Source organism: Ischnura elegans, chromosome 3, assembly GCF_921293095.1.
Source record: "Ischnura elegans chromosome 3, ioIscEleg1.1, whole genome shotgun sequence".
Classification (NCBI taxonomy): domain Eukaryota; kingdom Metazoa; phylum Arthropoda; class Insecta; order Odonata; family Coenagrionidae; genus Ischnura; species Ischnura elegans.
The window spans coordinates 50,012,543-50,034,700 of NC_060248.1; positions in this window are offsets into that span (position 1 = coordinate 50,012,543).

Below are 22,158 nucleotides of genomic sequence, written 5' to 3' on the forward strand. Positions count from 1 at the left end.
ACCGTAACGCGATAGTTCATCTGTCATTTCTCCTAACGAAGTTCCTAACTCAGGAGACCAGTCTCCTTCATTCTCAACGAACAAAACCGAATCTGTATCCCAATACAGTGCTCTCGGCCCCAACTTATCCAGATATTCGAATAACTCAAGTCGTGCATGTGCCGTAGTGTAGCATGCAATTGGGACGCTGATGTTCGCGTTGGGCTTCAGTGCATCAGAGCTATCTGTGCTACACACACAAAGCAGAGTTTCGCTCACAGGTAAGATTCTGGTAACTTCAATGTTAGGATCAGTTAGCTTATCATATAAAGTGTCCACATCAGATATGAATTCCGTTTTCGGAAACACATCTCTCTGTCCAAACTTTCCCCATAAGGAATTCAAAATTAACTTTACTATACTTCTAAGTCCTTCATTTTTCTCAATTTTACTTTCATCCAACCTTACTCCTTCTTTTTCATAAACACTCTCTAACCACCTGACTCTTTCCTCCTTTGTTTTGAACTCAGATGGCCACCCACTGGCTTCCATTTTTATCTTGAGGAAAGTGTTTATGTAGTTTGAGAAAAGACCACCCGAATTTTTTGCTTTGTCAAATTTGGTACAGTCATACTGCCAGAGCTCGGCCGTATCGATAATTTTATATCCCTTTCTCACAGCTGCTTTCACCTCGTCAGTAACCCAGGTACCGACGATCCATCTGTCACTTTCGTTGTCGTGCACACAGTCGTTTTGACTCCTTTGCTGAACGCATGTTCGGCACAAAGGAAAAGTCAACTTGTTGTCCCATCTGTATGGGAGAACGGGGTGGTATAACTTTCTTGGTGGTAGAATTGTGCATTTAATGAGACCCTCCCAGCGATCTATTGTGGGAATTTCTTCGCCAACAAAAATCTTAGGGTGCCCAACCGGATATTTCCTCCACTTATTTACGTACGGATAGAGTGAACAGACATCAACGTACTTTATTTTTTCACCTCTAGCGACACTGTGGTACATCTTCCCCGCATTAGTCCTACCTCCAAAAAAAGCGTCTCTAGGATCTAGAGGCTTTTTCTCAGCAAATGGATTACTCTCCGCGTAGGCTTTCATTTGAGGATTCCCGTTCAAAAGTCTTTGGAATTCGCATTCCCATATTTCTATGAGGTCGCATTTTCCCCTAAGGAGTATTTCACGTTTCCTCATAGTGCTCTCATATCGGGTCCTCATATTTTCTCCGGTACTGTTTGAAATGGGAGCGTCACGATTCTCAAAACATTTAGGGCAACCATGGTAATAGCATCCATAAAATTCGAAAATTGTGGTTCTGTCTCCCTCCTTCAGATAGCCATCAACTTTCCTCCCCATGAAATTAGCTTCATGACCATTTCCTGCGTGATTTATTTTAGCTCCTCTCTTTTTTTCCTCAATCAGGAGCCAAAGGACTGCCACGTGGGACTGCCTGTCTTTCCATCTATATCCCCCCGGCGGGACGATTCCTACGGTGTCTTTAGTGAGAAAGTTTCTTTTGTATGCAAGCATACATGCACCGGCAACTGTAAACGACTCCCTGAATGGGTTTACTTTGGTTAAATCAAAAAATATACTGCAAAATTTCAGGGATGCTAACCGCAAAATGGTAACATCGACGACACAGTATTCTCTCAGCTCTTTCTCATAATGAAAGACGCTCTGATTTTCGTACCATTCGTCAAATACTTGTCTCTCATTTTCAGACATCGTGTTTGCACCATATGCATCCTTTGGTGGCAATGCCCCTGAATAATTTCTATCACAAAAAAAATGCGGGAAGTATCCTTTCTTGAGATTTTCACTTAAGCCGAATGCCTTCGGTAGTTTAGCAAGTGACATCGGCATGAAATTGAGAGAATCAATGAACTTTAAATTGTCTATTTGCATTGATATAATCTTCGTCCCTGTCATTAGTACGCTCGGCTTCCAATTCAATTTGGATGTCATGTGAGAGAGAATAAACTGACCATCGTATCCTTTCATGTTATGGGCCACGACAACTATTTCCTTGAAATTCTTTCTTGGAAGCGTCAAATATGTGAAAAATTTCGAAACTGGGTCATTGCCGTCAAAAATGTTCTGTCTGCACCCGCAAGCATGGCAAATATGCTCAGCTTCCTGCACATGATAACAAATAGAACATGCCTGCTGTACGACGCAAAGAATAGGTTGGTGCTCAAATGATCCGTTTTGCAGTTTTTTATCTTGACGGCACTCAAAATCATAAAAAACATACAGCACTTTGCCGTCCCCCTTGTACTTGACCTTTTGCTCATCAGGCTGCATGAAACAGAAGTGAGGCGGTACCTGAGAACATTTGCATACAGCACAAAATATTTCTCCGCAAACATGTGGAGATGTTCGTCCCTCAGTCCCATACACTCTGGAGCAAAGTGGGCAGAACCGCCACCTCTCGCACACCGATGACTTGTCATCCCCCATTTTCCCTAATTTCTTATGATTCTCGAAGCATTTGATGTTCATAAATTTTCTCTTGCATTGATCACAAGTAATTGTCATTGCCCCAGAGGCGTCACTACTGCAAGAATCATCTCCATGACAGCACGGGCATTTCTTATTACATCTATGGGCACCCTTCTGATTGTACGGAACTCGGCACTTGCGGCAGTAATATGAACAAGAAAATGCACCAGTTACAGAAGTAATTACATTAAAATGACCGTTTTCATAAATTAAATCTATATTTTTCCTCTGTCTCTCAGGAGTAGAATCAGGACCAGCAAAAATGACACTGCGCCCCTTCCTGTCAGAGAATACAGTTACCGTGAAGTCAGACAAATGCTCTTGAAAAGCCTTAAGCTCTTCTATTCCACCACCGTTTTCCAAGTTTACATTCAAGTTCTTACAAAGTTCCAATGCCCTCTTTGACTGCTCGTTTCCGGTGTTTTTTCTGACTTTTAGCTGAACAGAAGGACAATCTTGATGCCTTGACAATGCGACTGCTAAAGCTCTCGCGAGACAAAGCGAATCATCATTACTAATTAGTATTATGCTTTTTTTGGTTCTGCAAAAATCCTCAAAACTCAAAATATTTGGGTACGTAAACCTCTTTCCCCTACCCACAGGCATAATAATATGGTGTGCAGTTACGATCAATTGATCGGAGAGCAAGTATTCGTCATTACTTTGAGCAAACTTGGCGAATGTATCAAACACTACATCAGGAGAAAGCTGGTCAGCCCGCCTAAATGATATGCCTATGGACTTCTCGGGTGAAATATCTGTGGATATAGTCATTCCTAGATGATCACACTCCTTAACATTTTTGGATTTTATATGTTCCAATATTTCAGTCAACGTTCCCTCAATCCAATTCAATGGGGAAACATTTGGAGGACATTTCCTTAATTTGATCCTAATTGCCATACCAACATCCATGACGTCACAATCACGTGAGTGAGAGTATGAGAGCTGTGTGCATACAACGAGTGGATGACGTCATCAGAGCCCCCAAATGGCGGTATGGGACGGCCTGGGCAGCTGATGGGTTAAGGGAGGACAGGTAGGAATGGGCGAGGGTAGGGTGGCGCCGGGGCGGATGAGGTTTGTTGTGTCTGACCAAATCGCCCTACTTAGTAGTTTTGTCATTTATTACATTTAGATCATTCAACGATGAACTCCTGGATAGAAAGTGTCGAGCCTCTTTATTCCCTCAGTTTTTTGTTTAACGTCGTGTAGCTGCCTTCTTCTGATTCATATTTTGATGTGATTATTCCTTAGTCTTGCCTATTTTTAACTCCCAAACTTCAGAAATCACTTCTTCAACTCATTATATGATGTGCAATTCACAGGCGTTTCCACACTTCATTATCAAGATGTATGTAATTCTCATCCCTACGCATACCAGATTTTCTTGGGCCGTGAAAGTAAAAATATAAGCATATAACCCTAAATTTACTAAATGTTTGCAATGAATTTACCTTTACCAGTTTAAAATTCTGATGGAATAGTATGAATTGCTTCCTGAAGGCTGAAAAGTAAATTTTTAATTAAAAAGACATCAATAATAGTGGAAAGCCACACTTTTACCCATCTCTGTGATCATGTATAGAAACTTTTCACTGTACCAGCTTGATATGAACATAATAACCATTTTTAGTTTTATTTTTAACTCATATATTTTAAATAATATTTTATTGTGATACTCAAATGGTACCAATATTTGGTCGTAGATGTGATTGCTAGGTCAGTTGTTCGCATGATTGTTCGCGTTGTGTAAGAATGTAAAATATTTTATATTGATTCTCATTGTCTATTCGTGTATAGTTTAGACAAAAAGCTCGATGCATTTGAAGAAGGATTAGGTGATGTTATCTAACGGTGACCTCAAGGCAAAGATACAATGTATTCAGTACGTCATCTCAAACATATTCACGAATATGTTTCCTTAATTTCATTATACGATGGCATCGTTCACTTTGCAACGTTTAATGAAAATTATATGATCACAGGCTTGCTCACAAAGATTCATAAAAGTAATTGTGTCTCTATGTTTTCATTATATTGCACCTTACTCGACTTGCCTGATACAGAAGTTTATTTAGGAATTTGATTCCAGTTCTCTCCACTGTGCTATCATGGATACCAGTTGATTCGTCGCTAGCTACTTTTTTTTACATGTTTGCCTTCAATCACTACAGATGAACTTTGCTCGTTTTGATTGTCATTGTCGACAAAAATATCATATTTCCAATCATGCTAAATGCTTCTTTTCGCAATTTGAACGCAATTCATCGGCGGTAGGTCAGGCGATTTTGAATTATCGCCATTAATCATGGTTAATTAGTAGCTCTAATGAGCTTATGTTTTCATTCATTATAGGTTCGATTTAGGAGCATGTTGGTCATTAAGTTGGCAAGGCTAATTTGCCTGAGCTAATTCATGGTCGATGCACTTTTGTGAGCAGTAATTCTAGCAGATCTAGTCATTATTATTTTCAGAATGACTGAAATGTGACTTGCAATTTTTACATATGGTAAGATGAAAAAATCATCTTTTAGGGATAAATTCTGTACCAAAATGTGGGAAACGCTATGTAAAAGTAATTTATTCCTGCTTATTCATGAATTTATTGGAGAATAAAGCCACGCTTCACAGAAATTTGAAATACCGGGAATTTGGAATGCAACGGACACATTTATGATCCTGGTATTTTTGGCGGCTTTGCTAAAGTAGTATCCATAATCCGCTGATAATAAGTGAACAAATATGAAACATTAGCCTTTAAATGTTTATTATTTCAAAGGACATAGCTTTGAAATTTGATATAAAAGATGAAATTCATATGTGATGACTCACTAATTGTAAGCTTTGCGTTGGAACTAATGAAAACAATTGCTGTTACCAACATTTACACCAATTTTTATCGTTATTAATGGATACACACCAGTCTTTGTGCACTTCTTAAGAATGTACGATTTTATAAATATATTGCATGTCAACTTTTTTAGATGATGTAGCACCACAGAAAGGTAGTGAACGATTTAAAACAAGCAAAATTAATTCTACGTTCATTGATGCTGGTAACGTGAAACTTTCGGCCACGCTTGGCTAAATTATGAAACTTGTTCGTTCCTCTGGGGGTAACATTTCATTAGGATGATTACCAAAAGTCGTGCCCACTGGAATCGTCTTTAAGCACGTCCGCACATGTACAAGTTTCATGCTTTCTCTCACTGATCTCTACGAGATGAGAAACGTTATAAGAGATAATTTTTGGTCCCCAATGCAATGTGGGTCATTAGGAATGCCTTTATTCATTATAATCGCTCACTCCGTGATCCAACCCGAAAAGTGGTTTGTATAGGTGAGGATACAGCTTACCCCATAATAAACCATATGAATATCATAAATTCAAGGCAAGGGGAGCAGTTTCTTTCCTTAGCCACCTTGCACTTCGCATTGTTTGAGGGTTTCCGAAGGAATTGAACCCGGGACCCTTCAAATAGCAGCCAAGAGATCTCTCCACAAGGCTACAACGCCCCAAAATTACAATATATCTATTTGATGCATTTGTTGGATTAATGTTCAAAGCAAACAATGTTAGAAAGCATCGGTAACAATTTTTCAAAAAGTGAATTCTTGTTGAATTTTGCTGAATTTTTTTTGAATTTTGTTATCTTTACTCTAAGTCCAGAATTTTCCTGACGATGTCTTATTTATCATTTTTTAAATGTTGTTTTCATCTGTGCAACGAATGAAGTATTCAATGGAAGCAAGCTTTCAATCGTATCCACTTTGCCCTCTCTAAGTTCTGATCACTCTCCTTGAATGGGCCTAAACCTTTCCTACCTTATAGAAGTTCTAACATATCTCCTTTTTTCCAATTTTGCGATTCTTCTTTGTTAAAATCTATTAAGTTAATCCATATCAAACTAAAACTGAAGAAATTTTCGTGGAAAAATAATGAACAATCCAGATATAGTCATAACCTCAGTTGACAAATGATCCACTGAAGTTGTCAATACTTCTTATTATAGGCGGGGAGATGAACAACAATTAGTAGATACCTCTTAATAACCCTTATTCGTAGCTATTCGAACTCAAATTTCCTCAACAGCATCATATATTTTCGTCAAGAATGCGCCCAGCAAAGGTCTCTTCACCATTGGTATCCTGATACTATCATTTAAATGCACCCAACATTCTTGCAATGATTTATTCACCAGATTGCTTTGGATAATTTCCTAATTTTATTTTTATCGGATGGAATTAGCAGGTATCCGCCGCATAACATTATTAAATGTGTATACTATCGAAAGGAAACTTAAGGTGTAGTTCAAAAGGCATGTTGGACTTATTTTATGAAAATGTTGTCGAAAAATAAATATCCTGTAACGGAAAAAAGTATTTTTTGCACAATGCCTGGTATTCCAGACAGTGGGTAGGAAATACTCATTAGCTATCCATAATATGTATTTATGAGCAATCTTTGTCCTTAATGTATGCAATAGAATTGCTTTAAAAACGACTATAAACTCATTTCGCTCCTTCTGATGCAATTACAACCTCCTTGAAACACGTTTTTCATTGAGTGCGTTTGGTTTTCCAATTTCAACTCGCTGCTCCGTTACGATCAGTTTCATTCGTCGACTCATCATAACCTCTAATGTTACCTACTCCTCGTCTCACGTCGGTATCTATTCGAGGTCATTTGTTTTCATTAGTTTTTATTCCCTTCCATTCTCCCTTCAGGTCATCTTCCTCCTATGCCACCTGCCGTAATTCCCTCGAAGGGTCGCGGTACGTTAACGGAATGGCTGCGGGGAAAGTAATGGCATACTTCATCCCAGAATAGTCATTTAATGCTATCGGGCGTACTTCGTCTCCCGGATAGAAATCAAATGTTTTAAGACATGTGTGTGGAAGTTTGTTGAACCTTGCCTTTCTACATTTATCCTCCTGGCAACGTCCCGTCCCGTATTTTCAGGAGGAAGCCGTATGTGGAGTAAAACATTTGGGAGTTTTTCAAAATTATGTGAAAAATCCTGGATTTTACTCTTGCGACTTTTTTTGGACGAAATATGTCATCTCGTTAGTCACGTATTCATGCTCTGTCCAACAACTAAGGTAGAGACAATTTAAACTCAAGAGTTTTCTTGTTTCTAGGGTTAATGTCGTGTAATGGCATCATAATCTAGATAATTTTCGCACATCACATGCATCCATCATTAAATAAAAGGGTATTTGCATGATAGTGTTAATGAAAACCCAAACCTGAAAAAAATACTTAACGGTCATTTTATGATTTCTTAGGCTGAGTTTAGCGTCAATGCGCTACCAATAAGAGGGCACATTATTCAGCATACACAGGAAGGAATCTGGAAAAGATTGGATGTTAATTGCATTTCACATCATAGTCGAAAGAAGTATGCTAAAATTTCTTGCAAGTTTTGCGTTAAAATTTGGAAGTGCAGGCCCTGCATGAATTCGCATTGTCTGTTTTCTAGTTCTTTTGTTACTTTATGCGAAGTTATAGCATATCGCGATGATTAATTTGGCAGAGTAATTTATTTTAGAACTTACGTTGAACGCTGTTTCAAATAATTATTTGTTTCGATGTAATATCTGTTGCTGACTTCGTAAGTAAAACATATTTTTTTAAATTATATCGTAATGATTCCTAATTACCCTGAACCAAATGAAAATTTCGACCATTTCTGGCTTGAAAACCCATTATTAATTGTGAAACTTAAGCTTTTCTGGAAAGAAATATTAAATTTACATTTGCAAGTGAGTTGACATAATTTTTTTTTCTGCGTCTCAAAATTATTTCGTTCTTAACTACGTGCTAAATTCCAATCGATGGAATTTGAACATCGCTTGTCATCTCAGGTTTCCAATCAATCGCTTCACACTCGACGGAACCTTTCCTCTTAATCGACTCCCAATTCACACTCGATTCTCCATTGGCCGTGCAACCAAACCCTAATTATGAGGGTGCCTGCGTGCGAGGCTAATTCTGTGGTTTTAGTTCCGGTAGCGAGAGAGAGAGGTAGGAGGGAACTAATTTTCGTTCCGAAGGGCGCTTCGGGGGTGGCGCGAAAGTTTTGGAGCCTAAATGGGACGGGAAAGGATAAACATCTTTGTTTGCTCGGGCCGCGAATGGTGATGGTGGGCAACAGCGTTCCTTTTGATCACCTCCTGAACGCTTTTCTTGGACTCCTTACGAGAGCAACCAAGGGAAAAACTTCCGTGGAAACCAAACAGTCAATCAGGCTGCGAGTCTGGATCCCAATCCAATATTTCGTATTGTAAAGTCCACCCTCACCTCGCGCCTATTGTATCCTATCTCTCTCTCTCCTCATTGTCCCTTTAATAGGTCCAGTGGTGTTGATAACGGCTTGAGGGAGAAGCCCTAAGTAAGCGTCTCGCGTGTTCAGGCGTTGTTTTGCTCGCAGTGGGTGTGATTAATGGCCCAAGGCTTCCATTCAAACAAGGGTCCTGCCATAAAAGCACCTCAGCTGTCCTTAATCTTTGGAGTTAATCGCATTATCAATCTGGAGAAAATGAAAATTTGAAACACCCATTGAATAGAAGTGAATCATACTTTTCTCGCGCCGCCATTGTAGGAAATGTTACTTGGTAATCTTGTGCAATCTTGTAAAGAGTATGATGATACATCAGTATTTCTCGATTTTTTGGTATATTAACTGTTTAAAACTTATTGCTTATACATGGTATTATTTTTAATGTAGGGGCCGCGGCAATATGACGATATTAACAGTTGCGGAATTTCCCTTCTTTCATTTTTGGAGGTACTGTAATTTTATTCGCATAAAATAATGCTTTGTTATTTAATTATCATTTACCTAGGACATTATCTCCAGTTACTTTTCGTATTCATTTAATTATGTCATTGCCAAATATGTTTCGTAAATGAATGAAGAAATGATTTTATTTTTCACTAAATTTGTGCCTCATTTTTTATGCAAATCATATGGAAATATCCCGGGAATCGATTTATGAATTCTCCAGTGGATGCAAACATTAAAATATATGTTCTCTAACTTGAAGTAATCGAACACTGAATAAATCATACAGCAAAATATTTCAGATTGATAATTTTTAGTTTTCCCACTTCATTTTATGAAATTACATAAATTGTGTTTATATTTGGCCATAAAATGAGTTATGAGACTATTCCTCTCAAGCTATTCCTGCCATTTCAAAGTAAAATCACTCGCAAGAAGGCCCGCCATCTGTTAATGCGTAACGATTGCTGAACGCTGATTTGGAGCGAGACAATTCACATTCTATTAATTAAGCCGTCGTCCTGAATTTCCGCAGTCTCATAAAAAGAGCATAGCTCCTGGAAGATGCATTATAGTTGTCACGTGAACGTATTTGAGTGGGTGCGACTAATGTAATAGGTTACTTAGATTTTGTTGAAACAAAGTTTTGTAGGGACAATTTGGAATACTTAACCCGATGGACTAAGTAGACTGTATTAAATGTTAAGAATTAGACAGACACATAAATGATTAGATGGTATCAAATTTTTTTAAAGAGTGTGAAGCAGTATAATTCATTATAAAGAATTGGGATGCTATTGCCCGCATAGAGCGATACTTACAGAAGTAAATTGCGTTCGTTTTATGTCATAGGGCCAATTAGAATTTATTCGTCGAAGCAGAGGTAGCCGTTTCAATGAAGTGATTCATAATTTATTTTGATGCTTTGCAAAATATTTCGGCGCGACCGTAGTTGGACCCCCTGATCGGCGCTCGATAAACTTTTTTAAAAATGTGTAAAGTTACTGCTAAAATACAATTTAAATACTTAATTTTATTTTTACTTACTCCAAAAAGAAATAATTAATAAGAAATTTATAATTTTACAGAAAAAAACCAATTAATTTTACTTCGATTTTGGACGATGAAACCTTTTATACACCAATTTAACACTTACCTTTGACCGTATACAGGCAACAATGTGAAATATCCGCGAGAATATTTCTCCTCTTTCGAAAAACTTTCATTCAAATTCTTCTTATAATCCACAGATTCCATCGAAATCATGCTCGAACGTTTTATAAATGGGTCACTTCAATTATAAATCCGGGATTTGTTGGAAAAAATGATGTAACCATAACGCGCGGGATATGAAGCTTTAAAATTAGCCAAAAACAAAGAAGAAACCCATCTAGAAAATAGTTCTAGAAACTGCCGCCAATCCGCCAATTGGTGAATAAGGGGTTCCAACTCTGGTTCACCCAATATTTCGCAGTATTTATTGTATTTTAGAGGTCTATGATTTTTTTAACCTAAAAGGTATGATAATTTTGAAAAGTAACCGAAAAAGGAGAAGTTTACCGCATCACAAACTCTTGTTTCTAGAACTTAAATGGAATAAAAATCGGCCCAAAATTTAATAGTGCAAAAATAGATTATTTAAGTTTTTAAATTATCTAGACCTAAAAAATTCTTAATTGTTTGGTTTATGAATTCCTTTCTGAACCGTAAACCAATCTATGCCACAACCTCTCAAAATTGTGGTTAACGTAAGTGTAAATTAGCAAAAGGTATATGTGGTCGCCTTTGCCTACATACATGCCTACATTAGGAGTCCCGCTTCTATGAGAACCAGTGTTAGAAATTTCCACTAAAATCTCTGCGGTAGTCAATTATTGCGACGAATTATGTAAATGACCTATTTCCCCGACAGAGGGTGGAAATGTTTTCGGTCTAAGGCTCTTTGCCGTGGATGTTTCAAGCGCTTCTGAGTGCTGTAAATTAAACGTTGAAATTCATTAGTGGCTGCACTTCAGTATGTCAAAACAATGAGATTTTTTCGTCGCCCATCGTTTCCATTTCAAAAGGTTTAATGCATGGTGTATAAACCGTCGACGTCACGCGTTTAGTACCTGCGCTTTGAGTGGAAGTTAAACTGTATTAAATCAATTTTCCTTCACTATCCTCTGTGAAAGAAATATATTTTATATGCTACGTAATGTTAGAGCATAAAATTAAATTAAAATGCTTATTTTTTGCCGTAGTTCATGCATTCAGAGCAGTTTCTGGTTACGTCGTGAATGAATTTCAATTTAAATAGTGATGGAATTGATTTAGAATGGTACAATTGTGAGAATATATATAAATCAAAGCGTGAAATTGTGATGATTTACCAGAAAATGTGTTCTCATATTGAAATAAAATTTAACCTAGAGAGAGATGATTGATACGTTTTACAGAAATAGTTATTTCATCCATTATATGCTGTCTAAAATGCTTGTAATCTTGTTTCAAGTAAAATCGCCATCCGCCTATAACTGGAGTTAATTAGCTTTCCAGAATGCGTAGTAGTAAAGAGGCCTACTACTTCTACCAATCAATCACCTGTTGTAGAAGACAATTTTTTTTCCTATAATTGACTATTTCATTATTGGAATATTTGCTTACTAGTATGATTCTATTATTTTTTTAGAGATACGTACATTTTTAGGGATATTTCAGTGAAAATTACTAACGGGTTTTAGCAATATATTTAGAAACTTATTTTTTTAACACGTGGGAATTATGGGGGAAATATTTTCCTCCTAATCTTCTGTAATTCTCCTGGTAGTCCGAAAAAAATGGGTGTTACGAGTGAGCGGTCGCCCATTGACTACTCTATCAACTTTTGGGGTTCCCTTAAAACCTAAAGTTGGTAGCGAGAGTCTGAAATAACTATAGGAAAGCTGGCTTATTAAATACATGTCTGTACTTTTGTGTTTTACTGTTTTTACTCGAGAAAGGGCATACCAAGTATTTCTTAGATCCCCAAATTGTGCTTTTGCCCTATATAACTAAACGACTGTTGTTATCTCCACAATGTTGCAAGTCTTCATAGCCTAACATATACCTCATTTTGATTGTGTCGTTAGTTAAAATGTATATAACTCGTGACCAGAGTTTTCAAATCAGCAATAACTGATGTGTGGGTGGAAGAGAAAAAAACTCACTTGATAATTGAGGTGATGTTTTTTAGTTTTATATTATTTCACTTGCGGAGACAGGGCGATATATCGCAACGCAGGAGATACTGGGAAAAAGACAACAATAGTTAACGAAAGAGGGGATACAGCGACAATGTCACCCCATCGGTAGCATAAATTACATTATGTATCACTATAATTTTGGCTGAAATATATTGATTTTAGTCCAGGACAACATATCGTATGTCGGAGTTTGCTGTAGGCCACTCAATTTTTAAAATTAATTGTGAGACCAATAAGAACAAATAACTCAGAACTTAGAAGTTATTGGATTGATGTTTGATTACGTGAGTGTAAGATAATATACATTCTTATGTGTATGAATTAAAATTAAACATTTACAGTACGGCAGTCTGGGATTATTTTTTGTGATTCGTTTTGTCGATGGTGTTCATAACTTATGACTAATTTTTATCCGGAGATGTGACAAAATGTTGTTAAAAAACAGCTTATGTTTTCAATAACCCCGAAATATCACATTAGCACCGTTGTATCAAACACATTGAGACTGCATAAGCCAGGACCAGCACCCTAGGTGAAGGTAACCTAACCAGGCGGCCCTTGTTACGCGACTTTTGGTTAGGCAGGTAAGGACTAAACCCGCCGATGCCCAAAGCTTTTATTTCTTTCTTGATGCCACGTTTTCCGAAATGAATCATTATGATAGCTTTGACGAAGGAGATGAGATCTTCGTCATTTCGAAATCCAACCCACTATCTCAAAGAACGCCTGAGCCCTTCGCACCTGCAGAATCGCCTCCTTAAACCACTGTGACCCTTGAAAGGAATTTCTTGTGAGGCGTATGAAAGAGCTGAAAGGGACCCGTGGCGCAAAAAAAGTATCCCGTGAAAGGACGCTACCTGTAAATTTAAGAAAGTGAGTCGGACAACAATGAGAGAAACTTCCCCTTCCTCCCAAATGGAATCCGAACACCTGAATGAACTGCCTTCAATTCTTCCGAAAGCCCTTTTCCCTCTCCCCGAACGTTATACTGCCCACTAAGGCTCCAACGCTCCCTTAGACCTTTCATTCTCTCTCTTCGGGGAAACTTTTTTCACCCACGCAACATCACCTCACAATAGACTTCCCGTCGAAATAGGAGGATAAAGCGTCAATCAGATGGCAGAAAAATGGGTGGGCATCGCCGCTTGAAGAAATCCGGTCATATTTTGACTGCGGAGACGTATTTTTCCGGTTTTTTGGTATTGTTTTGGTCTTCATAAGAATCTCGTTGAAGATAAAGAACCTCTAAGGTAATTAAGGATGTGGCGCACGAATGAAACACGTTATCACAGGTTATTTTTTCTCATTACTACTTAATCGGTCCATATGTGTGTTGTTTTTCGCAATGAATTGTTCTCATTGATGGTTTTGCTTAAAAATGAACGTTTTCCATGCGAAGCGAGCGCTCAAACACCTAAAATTATCATAGGGATATCAGCCATGACTTGTGTCGATATTGTTTCTTCTCTGAATATTCAAGCTTGGCATTTTTCAGTTTTTATGAATTTCTTCAATATCTATTTCTTATATTCTAGTGCAGCACAGAATGTATTGAAATACACGAGATTATTTCTCAAGTAGTAATGGAAGAAAGCGATTGAGAGAGAAAATTAAACTCTACAGTACTCCGCTAAAAACTTCGAATCCAGTGACTTGCATGCATCTAGAATGTTAATCAGTCCGAGCTTTGGACTTTTTAGTAGTTTAAACCTGGGGTGGCTGATTAAATGTTGTTGTGAAGTCGTGCAAAGTTTTATTTTCCTCCGAGGGATGATTTGATTTCCTCATGGCTAGAGACGTTATCTCCATACCCGTGGAGTTGATACCGCTTTCAAAGCATCGCCATGCCTTGAGAATAAAGGCCGTTGATACCCTTTTCGGTTGATTAAAAATTTCTGTGAAGTACTAGGACCTTAATCTATCCCATTGAGGATCCAAACTTTCTCTGAGAATCTCAGGATATCGAAATAACTGACCAAGTGCACCCTTTATTTGCCCGTCGGCCAGTCGAAAAAGACGTAACTACTCTCTTAACAACTTTGAAACGCCTCTAAGGTAATCGCAGCATCTATTCTCCAACATAGCTGTCCTCAGCTTTTCTCATTGTCAGTTTATACTTTCTATCCTTCCTACTCTGTAAGGGTATTTATATTAGATGGAAGACCTCAGCAAGCGTTTCTTTACTCCTTGCACAACTTCTGCTCGTTTGCGGATTTGATATTCTGACGGTGCGGTGTTGCTAGCATGGGCCGCGTAACCCCTAGAGTCGTAGTAGTACTACCTCTTTCTATCAGGGAACTGTTCTCATGCAAAACTTAATGCTGAATAGTTTTGATTTTATTCATAAGTTGGTTAAAGCATCTTGGGACATTATTTAGAAGTGTATCTTTTTCTTCGACTTTGCTACAATCGTAAATTTAATCTCATTAATTACTGCTCTCCACTCAGTCACATCGGATTTAATGCTAAATTATTTTAGTGCTTTTGGAAAATTAGGTCACCATTTACGGAACAACCCATAATAGTGCAATTGAGGCTCATCTTCTTCTGTGCCGCTATAATCAACACCCAATTCGTAACCGCGATCTGCTGAGACAAAATAGATCAAATGCTGAATAGTTGTTATTTAAAACGAAAATTTGGAAGCTCGAAAAATTTTCCCGACGTTTGTGTACGTACCACTAAAAATGAATATAAGAATAACCCTTGCCAATCAATTCATTGTTATCCGTAGTAAAGACTGCTGGATATGGGAAACTTTGAAAGGAATGCACATGCTAGTGCCAGAATACTATTATGTAAACACGAGTGTCAAACCTGGATTTGTTTCTGTGGCATTTGCCATTTTAGTCATTGTTCACAAAAGCATAATTTTGGCTTGAGTGAGGAGTGTAGCCGCACCCCTCCTCATCGACTTGGCTATTATCATATTAAAGTGGGCGTCATTCTCATAACAGCCGCCGTGCCTCCTTTCCCACGCCTCCAGCTGCCACCTAGCCACTCCGGAAGAGTTTAAAAACGTTCTCCAGCGCTCACTCTCTGAATTCTCTGGAGGGATAGAGAAAGAGACCCCGCACACAGTTCCTCTCTTTGCACCGTTTCATTAAGTGCCTGCCACTGCTTCCTCCCGCACTATAACGCTTGCTTTTAGATCCCCCAGTTCACCGCTTCCTTCTCTCAACCCGCGGTCTCTCCATGAAAATCCTCCAGGACATGAACGAATTGGAATCACTGTTGTTACTCGAGTACCAATGTGATTACTAGAATGATATTACTTTATTTATATTAGATTTATACTACTACTACTACTAGATTACTAGATATGATTATTCAAGAACATAGTCGCGAATCTTTTCGGAGTCGTCCGCAAGTGTATGTTAAGTGCGAAAATTCCTGAGAAGGAAAATTATTTGTAAGGTATGAAGTAATGATACTTTGCACTTTTCCATATAAATCTTTTTTCAAAGACTTAACATGTTTCACTACACTGCAGAATCATCAGTTGATCAGGACTTTGAGATCACCTAAATTCGTGCTGGGTGTTCTGCCACTTGAACTACAGAAGCACCTTTATCATCCCAAGGGTTTTGTTGGCTCTGGAGGATGAGATAACCCGAAAGTTCACAATAAGCGCGAGAATTTCAGAGAAGTAAAATTATTTGCAAGATATAAAGTAATGATACTTAGCACTTTTCCACATATGTCTTTATTTCAAACAAGTCAACATCACCGGTTGCACTGCAGCATCACCGGTTGATAGCGATTCAAACCGAGATCACCTAAATTGGTGCTAGATATTCCCAACCAAGGCATCTTCATTCTCTCAGGGGTTTTGTTGGTTCTTGAGGACGAGATAATTTGTGAAGTTTGTGAGCGAAGTACCATGGTCCCGAGGCAAAAGCAAGAACTTAAAACGCCCTTAAGGGGTTCTACGTGCGCGTGGTTGTTTTTATTGTTTGTATTACTCCGTTGGACCCTGGTTTCTAGACATTTCGGAAGCTACCAAATTCCTGGTTGTTTGCTTCTTGGAGGATACGTCAAGTGCATCTATCCGTCCGTCGGATGGGACGTTAATTATTAGTACCCTTGTGACTTTTCAGTAAGGTGAGACCAGGTTTCTCTCCAACCTTCCTTTATAGAGGGAATTACCTGATTCGCCGCTCATCTCTTTCAAGTACCTACCCACCTGCACATGCGTAGGTACCGCTCAAAACTAGTAGAGAATACCCAAGCCCTCCAATTTATCGGTTTACGTAGTGAATACTGCTGTATATGGGATGTTTTGAAAATGATGCACCTGATAATATTATAACTTATATACAAGTGTCAAACTTGGTTTCTGTTTCTTTGGGATTAGTCCGTATATTCATTGTAGTCATGACAGTAGTTACTTAACCATTTGATTACCAAGCATTCATTCAAAAAATCGCTCATTCCTGTGAGTACTACAATGCGTTCATTCATTCATACGATACAGTCTTAAAATTACAAGGTATCCTTCAGCTCCCAAATATCCAAGTTATTTCATTCAATTACCCGATTTTTTTCTTCCTTGTTTCCTTCATACCTGCATGAAGTACTTTTTTCTTGATAAGTTCAACAAATACAGGCGTCATATGATGGAAGTTTGACTTATTTAAATAAAAGTGCTACTTTTCCTACTAAGTGCATCTCTTATTTAAATACTTTACTCTTGGCTTTCACTGAGAGACTTTTCCTTAAAAATTTTCCCTGCTTTATATTATCACGCGATTACAATGTTTTGTAACATAGCCAATCCGCCGGGTCTTTCTCAATTATATTGTGCTCCATCGCTTCTTTCTTTTCCTGTTATTCGGTTAACCTCCACTTTTTTCCACTCTCCTTCCAAATTCATTCAGGTCTGAAAGTCTTTTCTGTATTTCTCTAGTAATTATCGGTATGTATATTCAATGTGAATTAAAGGTATCCACTTTGTAATTCCGCAAAAGTCATTTTAACGATAAAAATCAACGCAACGCAATCATCAAGAAGTACACAGTTGTGCGCTGTGCGTAAAAATGTGAATATACCTTTTTAGGCCCCTGATGATGACGTTCCGTTCGCAACCATGGTCGGTAAAAAATAGGTTATGGGATATAAATTTTAACTGCCAATGATTAGCAAATTCTTAAAGTCACGCCGGATGAGTACTTAGATATTGAAGTAATCATGAGGGTTCTCGGGTAACGATGAGTGATTAATGTGTAAGAGTCCATAAGAGTTGTGTATGGGCCTCGGGCCCCCTGGACTTGGAAGCGGACTGTAGTCGAGGTCTTAGCTGCCGGGGATGCTGTCACGTTGAGGTGGCGGTCTCCTTGCTTTTTTCCCTCGCCTCTTAGGTTATTTTTTTCCCTTCTCTATCCCTCTGTGGACTCGGAAACTGCCCCAGGGAGGGTTCACAGCTACTCGACTCGCCCACAACTTCCTCGTTCAAATTTTCGTCCCAAAATATGTATGCATACATTCACCAAATCTCTCTCTCCGCTATATTCTACACATGCTCTCTATGCAGTTCCCTATTACGTATCTACAATATGGAATTGCCACGAGTTACTCGTATCTAGTACCTGAAGAAAATGAAAGAATAGGTTTTCTTTAAATTATGTAGATACGTGAATTGTGGAATCTCTACTTCCGTTGTTCTGTAAAGTATTGTCGAATATCAGTTCAAGCGATTTCCTCTCATTTAATATGATGTTTAATTTATATTTTAGTCCCTTAGCTTTTTTTGTAATATTTTGTACTTCTTTTGTACTATTATTATCATAACATGCTGGGGAGTGAGGTCATTCAGGATTTATTTTTCAGTTTAAATTGTTAAAATTTTTATCAAATTTATTTTGCTTCGTTGTTTTTTTATTTTCCGCAGTTTGTGTAATTTTTTTCGTGGAGACAATATTTTGCAATATGTTGTCGCGTGTTTGGAAATATGTATTGCAATTTTTACCCGTTTTTATTGTAAAACTTAATTAAATGAAGAGTATAAGGTATCTTTAATATACTCTAATGCTAATTATGGAGCTCTTGCTGTGACATACAACATGTTATCATTTGAAAGTACCGTATGGCATATGTAGAAACTTACTAGAAAGGCAGTTAAGTTAGCTGTGCCGTTTCCATTCTACATGTTATTTCCCTCTCCCCTTATCTTCCCCGGTATCCTTTACACCCTTTCCGCTACTCTCGTCACTTAATTCATACCTCCAACGTGCCTTGGTGCGTCTGAAACAAGAATTTTCAACTTTAATCATATCAACTGCCCACCTTCTCCTTCCTTGCCTTGAAGCTCCGTAATTTTCGCGGCCGGACCTTTATCATCTTATAAATTTCGTATGCATAAACCGTTTTCCCTTAGGGTTAGTGCGTTTTTTTATGTGAGAAGTTCCTGAACAATGTTGAATTCATTTTTTAATGTGAAGTGACAATGTCGTTCTGTAATTGGGTTGCTAACTTCTCTCAGAACTTCTCATTATTTTATTCCTAGGATAGTATTAAACTAGTAATTTTGTGATAACTAAATAAACAAAGTCGCTCATTTCATTCGCTCATTCACGCCTTTGAATAGAATTCTTCTGACGCAAGCTGAATGCAATTTTAAAGGAAGTTCACAAAATGGAATGTCTTTTTGTATAAAAATAATAATATACAAGACGTAGATAGAAATACTAGTTTTCCAATCATAAGGGTACCAGTTTTCTATAATGCGAGGAGGGTCCTTGGTTGATGTTAAAATCAACAATTTTGGAACCATTCATTTTTTTCTTTTTTTTCTATCATTATGTGTATAGCATACACAAACTGAAGCTGTGTCTCTTCAGTTTACCTATTTTTTTCCTTGAAAATAGATTCTTGTCTCACAATCTTATTCCATTTAACATGGATAAAAATTTCTTTTAGATTCATACGCCTGCTACATTCCCCGGGCCTATTACTTGCTTCAAATTGGTTCATATTACGTACTTCCCAGCAGAGTGAAATTCCTCTCACGTCTTGGCCTTCATATTTCAGTCAGCGCCAGGAATTGTATTCTTTAAGGTTCATCAAGTAGCTGCAACAGTGTGTGGTCTCTGTGTATGCTACTGTTTTCTTTATATATTTGGATCGTCCATCTTGTTCTCACTTGGAGCAACATGTGCATTACGCCATTATTAATTGCCAGAGTAGGGCCTTTCATGGGCATTAAATAGATCTCCTCGGTAACGGAACTGGTTCCGGTGGCTGGCCGTACCGCGAATCATCCCGCTACCTTCGTAAACTATCAAGCCACGTCCCAATGCATCACCATTCCACTCCAAAACTACCAGACTGTCTCCGTCCCTTCTCATTCATTTGACGTGTTGGCTTACTCATTGCTATAAATTAGTCGTAATTACGGCGCATTTGCGTCGGTTCGGGTCTCTTGAGCCTGCAACGGAAGCTGGCGTAAAAGTAAGGGGTTCCTCCAGTTTGTTTTTCTCTCTCATTTATTTTTTCTTTCCCTGGAGTCCAATATTCATCTACCTCAGTACCTCTTTACCTTTTTTCCTCAAATGGTTTCATAAATATTATAATGCAATCTAAGCCTTAGCATTAGAAAGACGGAGTTTATTTACAACCTGGGAGGAATTAAGGGGAGAAAAAATTGGCAGCTATTAATATTATTTAATATTAAATCATGAGTATTTTTAAGTTTAAATAATATTATATGCACTAAGCATCTAGGAATAATTCATATATGATGACATATTGCAGTCTTTTATGGCCTATTTGGGTAAGCAGATGTCTTCTTTGTCTTGGGTTTATAGGAACTCATCTCGTCTTCTATGCATTTGACGAACTCGTGATGCTGTGACATTTGTTATCGTGCTCTTAACAGAGAGATCTTGGTGATTGCTTGCATTGATATACCAGGCACTAAGACGTGCGATAGGAAACTATTGCCATTCAAAAAATATTTATGGCGATCTGACATTCAAAATTAACGCATTTAGTGATATTAAGTCAACGTAAACTGGTAGGAAAACCAGAATCGGTAACCATAAATTTGTCTGCTGTATTTTGCGGCTCAATGTGAATTCCCTCAAAAAGGATGAAACGCATATTTAAGTTTAAGTCATTGAAATAACGTGAATATATTGTAAGAGAAATTTTAATACCGTATATAGGAAAATTCACTGATTCGTGGGACGATTCTTTGCAAATTTGGGAATTGGTGAAACTCGATATCCGAATCGGTTTGAAATAACAACCGTCCTCACTCTTAGAGATAAAGAAAATAGAATCGTGGCTCTGAATTGACCCATGCCGAGCTGTGTGATAAATAAAGGAGGAAACTGATGGGTCAATTATGTCCTGCATCGAAAAACCGTTTACTATGGATATTCGGAGAAATAGCTTGTTTCAGCTTTTGAGTTTAAATAAGCTAGTGCATCTGCACTTTCATGCTACTTAATGAGCAGTGCTTATTCAAGACCCAAACTTCCGTAGGAAGTATATAAGATCAATTATAATACAGCATGATAGGATAAGATCCAGGTTGAAGATCTGAAGTTTTAACCCACAAAAGACACGTAGATTGTAATAACTTAGCGCTAATGAGCTTTGTTAACTATGAAGACTTTTTGCCACCAGAACGATATGTAAAACAGAGGATTCATCAAAGTATTGAAACATTTCTGAGTTAGCATCTCTCGAGTTTTATTGGACATTAAACTATTACTTATACCACTTATTTTTTCCAAAATAAAAGAAATTGTATAAGTAATAGTTTAATATTCAAGAAAACTATTAATGGAATACCACAAAGTTAATAATGAGTTAGTGAATTGTATTAGTATCTCTTGTTTTCTTAAAGATAATTTTTAGAATATTTAAAAACAATGTATATGATTTAATATATAAGTAAAAATATATATTGCCGTCTGTATTGGTGAAAAGCGAGTGGTTGCTTTTAGAGTTTTTTTGAAATTTGAAGTTGAAATGAAATAAACATATTGTTCATTATGATTACCCATATTATGTTCAGTCACTCTACCGCATATGTCACTTTCCCTTACTCAGTTGATAGAAGGTATTGATTTGAATTTTCACTCGCTTTTTGGTCGTGTTGTTGTCCCCCAGTGAATATAATCCGAGCGAAAGGCTGGAATTAACTGATTAGTTTGAGTGAAATTTCATGTCCAATGAGAAATGGACACTTTAAAAAATCACGGACTGGAATGATTATTTTTCATCCGCTGAATAAATCTCTGCGGTAACAAAGAAGCCGTCATTTTTGATATCTTGGCATGTTCAACTTCGGTTGATTATTATATGCCTTGGTTGGTTTTATCCAATAAATTAATTAAATAATTAAAAATTAAAATAGTGGGTATATCGAGATTGCAGTGAAACCTCTGCTGACGGACACCTCTGACTTGAGGACAGTATTTAATTCCCCGGCAGAAGGATATTTGTATAAGGAGAGAACCTCTATTAATCGTACCATCCCACTTACGGACACTGGTTAGGGACAATTTTACTCTTTTACGTACTCCATTTCCAAGGTTTTTTGACCAATCTCTTGAAAACGTAGATTTTTTAAATAAAATGATTTCATTCAGCCGGCTTAAAATCCTACATAATAATTCTTGCGGGGTAATATTAAG